We start from the raw sequence: 5,000 nt of genomic DNA, 5'->3' as shown, positions 1-5,000 counted from the left end.
ATAGGTAAATAGTTTGCAAGCTTATGGATAAACCTTTCAAATGACGGGCAGACGAATTTGTCGGAATGGGAACACACTAGGCCTGCTCTGGTACCTTAAGTCGCCTGAAGTCAGCTTAATTCCACAAACACAACACACCTTAAAGTTAGCCTAAAACAGTTGAGAATGAGTCAATAAAGTCGTGACAGGGAGGCATCTTAATGTAATTGCCTCTAGGTTGATTTCCAAAAATAATAATAATAATAATGGGTGGGGCAGGGGGTTGCCCCCAATACTCATCAAATTCCCCAAGGTGGGAAACTAACGTCAATCAAACCTATCAAAAAAAGGCCAACCCTGGGGCAAAGAATCTAAACAAACAATACTATAGTACTATATAAAACAAACGAAAGAACATTGAAACTGGGTATGTTCATGATTTATATGTTCAGCCAGTCGAAACAGGTCGGATTAGTGACCTGTAAAATACTCTGACCTTGTGGTGGAATTCTATTTCAATCAGATGGGAACCTAAGGATAAAAACTTTATCGAAATAGACAATATCTACTGATGACAGTTTAAATTATCGGATTATGGCAACAAAAACAAAAAAAAAAATTATACTTTTCTCCAACTGAAGCGTGATAGACTTAGTAACCGCGTTTGAATTGATACTAGATTTCTTTTGGTCAAAGTCAAATGTCCCGTCCCCAGAGTCGCTTCGCAATCAAAAACCCGACAGGGGGGATAGTCTCAGGCAGCAAATCCCCGCCTATTGCCCGCATCCCGCGAAGCGACATGGACACTAGCTGGGAGAATCAAAATGGCGGACAAAAGATTGATGATGATAGAGGAGGAGCCTATAAAGTGTCAACATTGACTAAGAAAAAGAAGTTTCTTTGAAAAGACTTTGGCATAGCGTACTCGTTACGTTATATTGGAGTGTTCTGCTTAACTGAAGAAAGGAACAACCATTGTTTGATACCAGTGGAATGGTGTATAATTTACCATACTTCCATGCAAAAATTGACAGTGCAAGCAGTGCAAACAGTGCAGGAATCTTTTAGATAAGTTTACTAAGATAACAATAATTATTTGCGCTCATTTGTGAAATAGTTTGAGCTTAAATAGTTTGACTTCCTTATTGTTTATTTTTGTTGAAATAGACCTTTTTATAGTTGTGTGCTTAGTTATCTTGCCTTTAAATGAAAGTGAGGCTGGTGTTGACCTTGTTATGATAGAGACCACACTGCTTTTCTTATGTAAATTCATACACAAAAACATCATTAACATAAGAAAAGCAGTGAGGTCTGTATCATAACAAAGTCAACACCAGCCTCACTTCCAGTTAAAGGCCAGGTAACCAGGTGATTCCAGCTAGGATCAAACACCCAAGCCTCAGCAATGCCACTTCTAGAGTTTACTCATGTCTAACGGCTGACTATAATTATTTTACAGGTCCTTGTATGGGGTTCCTGTGGCACCTGAAGGGTCAAGCTAAAACATTTTCTGACGTGCACTAATTATAAGTGCTGTAAAAGAGATTGGTTCTGGGTCATTTCAAAGTTGTAGGCATTTGATTTCTGCCAAGCAGTGCCACATAAATACTAACTATGATTAACAAATTAAAAAACCGAACTCACAAACTCTAACTCAGGCTATTCACCCCCGCCCCAAGCTAACTCTGGTTGATCACCCGTTTTTCAGAAACGTTTTCATAAAGAAAAGCATATAGGTAGGTAGATACTTTTGTTCAGCTTCACGTGTGCACGTGCACCTCATGCCCGTCATTGTTTAACTTGACAAAAACAAAACATTACATCAGTGAGGAACAATAGTTTAGGAGACGTCTTGTTCGTAATATTTCTTTGTCGATTATGCCTTTGCGTCTCACTGACTTATCATGAAACCAAAAATTAAACATTGGACATTTTATATCCCAGGAAATTGAGCTTGATTTTTATCATGTAAACAATTGGTATAAAACTCTTTCTTTCACCAATCTTGTTACAATCCCCTATTGCGTGTGTGTGTAAAAAAAAATGTCAAAGTGGCGGCAATAAAGAAGTTGTCCGTACTACAGAGGGTCCGTATTATAGAGGTACTTTTTTTAAAGAAGGCGCTTTTTAAGGCGCAGTTGACAAAGGCTGTCAAATGCAATGAGGAAATTCACAGCGTCGTCAATGGGGCGTCGCTTTGATCGCCATGATTACACAAAAAACACTCGCGAAAAAATGTCCTTTTCTCATCATTTGAAAGCATTTTGCGAGACCTCAAATTAATGAAAACAGGTCGCCTCGAATTGCTCACATGGCTAATATTGCTGTAAAGCTAAACAATTACAGGCATAAAGTGCACGTGCTCACGTGCAACTAAACCAAAGTTTCTACCTATCTATATATAGACTTGCTCCAAGTCGCCTTTCGAAACTCTTCGATTGAGAAATTAAAGCCAGCTTGATGTGAGGTCACGCCGCGACCGAACGAGCTATAAAGTCGCGAGAGGGCGACTTGTTTTGCCTGCAGGGATTTGAATCATAATTATAAATTCACGCGGGAAAAGTGATTAGTATATTTAATTTTACGGGTCATGGATTTTGTTGGTAGATGATCTACGCTGACCAAAATTTGCGTGGCTCATATTTCGTTGGAGCTAAATTCTCAAAATGGTGGTCGATGAGGTAGATTTCAAACGTGCATCGAAGAGCGTCTCCGACAGTTTTAAGATACCTTGGCTTTATAGCATAGAAGCACTCTTTCAAGGAAAGGATGTATTTGCAAGTCTTCCAACCAGGTACGGCTCTGATCTTCAAAACAGTACAGATCGTTGCTGATAAGCTGTTATTTTCCTCGGTGTGTTCACATCCCAAATCTTCCAGGGCATCACGCTTTGTAGATTGTGCATGAGAATGGCTAGGCTGCGTGGTCCGAGCAAGGCGTTGGGATTACATTGACTGGTAAGGAATAGCGGGAGACGTTTTCGAGTGGACAGTCTTTTGAATAGTGCTATATTCACCGCGTGAAGAGTGCTTTCGTTTCTTTTGCGCTGACAACAATTCCTACAAATGTACGTCGAATCGATTTCCACTTTACACTCCATAGATAACAATTCCGCTCGTACTTTAAAAGAAAAACCTCTTTGACAATCAAAAAGATTTTTATTCGTATTTTGGACCGTGCTCAAAGTACACACGAACTCATCGTAAAATCTCTCACGGTGGTTCTCATGGTGTTGATGTGAAGTTATAAAAATAAAAGCCAATAAAAACTCGTTGTTTCAATGATGTAATGATCGATGGGTAATAACCAATCAAATCATTTTCCACACATTCCAGGAAAAATCACGTGGTATGGAACACGATTATCAACGGTAAATCGCAGACGCTCCTCTTCCATGTCGAAACAGATGAAGCTGAAGTGTTGTTTGTTTTCAAGTCACTGGGCTGATCTAAAACACAGGGGGTGCTCCGTCAAGACATGGCTGGGTAACTTCCAGAGGCCCTGTGCTACAATCTAGTTGTTAGCTGGAACTTATGAGAACAAAAGAAAGTTACTTGGGGGGGGGGGGGGGAGTTGGTAGACTGAGTAAGATCTTGGTTTGTCGACCCCTGAGGTGACACAGTTAAGGCAGGTTTATAAGTGGCACAGTTAAGGCAGGTTTGTGGGTAAAAGTTTGTTCCTTGCTGGAATCATAGCTATGAAAAGCAAGAATTTTCTTCTGCATCTCAAAGTGCTAAGTTGTCAAAGCACAAGCAGGTACCTTTTTGTATATCCAGTCATATTTTGTGATTTGCATTCATTGTAAATAATTTTTTAGTTTTTAACTTTTAACCTGAAGAAGGCCGAATGGCCGAAACGTCGTGTAATAAACCCCGTCCAGAAAAGACGAGTTTGTCTCTTCGTCGCTTTTTCTTACGTACACTAAACTCTAAACTATATATATATATATATATATAACGTTTACAAGAAAGACAACTTCACAGCGTAGCGACTTCAAGTTTCATGTTTGGACAATCATCAGGCTACAGATCTTACATTTGCATTCTAACTCATTTAAAGACCATTCTAATACTCTAGGGGAGCGTGCTATTTTAAGTTCGACAAAAGGTATTTGTTCTTGTGTCTGCATTTAGAAATTAACTCGTTTCTTTTGTTCAGTAGGTGGCGCGTATCTGCTTTTATTATGTACAACTTTTCTGTAAGGCACAGGTCGCATCTCTTTGATCCACATTTGTATGGTGAGGCGAAAGACTCTATTGCCCAGCGTAGCGTGTAATTGATGTTATTGTCCTTTAGACTCCAGATATGCCTCGATAACTCCGTCTCACTGCAGTACTTTTTATGCCTGAAGGACTTAGTGTGATTGTTGTATCGGGTTTTAAATTCTCCCTCTGACGCTCCGTAGTAGATCTTGGTGTTGATATCGCTTGTCACTTCGGCTCTATAGACTATAGACGATGATAGGCATTTGCCGTCTAAGGGGCATGATTGCTTGTTTCTGCAATTGCATAGCCGCGCTTCGTTAGGTGTTTTCGTGGCGTTTAACACTTTCGCATTGTGTTGCCTGATAATGCCTGTCATGTTGGTTGTGCAGCAGTAGCTAAGCTTGATTGTGTTCGTGTTTAGAATTTTGTGAAGCTTGTGGCCTTTGTGGAAGTGTTTCTTGATCAGGTAGATGAATTTTTTTCCGATGTTGGTCTTGACTTGCAGGTTGTATGGTGGATTGAACCAGAGGATATTGCGTTGACGGTTCCAACATCGGAAAAAAATTTATCTACCTGATGAAGAAACACTTCCACAAAGGCCACAAGCTTCACAAAATTCTAAACGCGAACACAATCAAGCTTAGCTACTGCTGCACAACCAACATGACAGGCATTATCAGGCAACACAATGCGAAAGTGTTAAACGCCACGAAAACACCTAACGAAGCGCGGCTATGCAATTGCAGAAACAAGCAATCATGCCCCTTAGACGGCAAATGCCTATCATCGTCTATAGTCTATAGAGCCGAAGTGACA

At 40.1% G+C, this 5,000-nt stretch overlaps 1 protein-coding gene across 6 annotated transcripts in view; it reads right to left on the bottom strand.

The window, feature by feature from the left end:
* Positions 1–5,000, bottom strand: part of LOC138004565 (uncharacterized) — an 82,295-nt gene that overhangs the window by 29,727 nt on the left and 47,568 nt on the right. The window lies entirely within an intron of this gene.

Source organism: Montipora foliosa, chromosome 5 (genome assembly GCF_036669935.1).
Source record: "Montipora foliosa isolate CH-2021 chromosome 5, ASM3666993v2, whole genome shotgun sequence".
NCBI lineage: Eukaryota > Metazoa > Cnidaria > Anthozoa > Scleractinia > Acroporidae > Montipora > Montipora foliosa.
The sequence above is the reverse complement of the archived record's forward strand: the minus strand, read 5'-3'. Positions and strand labels throughout refer to the sequence as shown.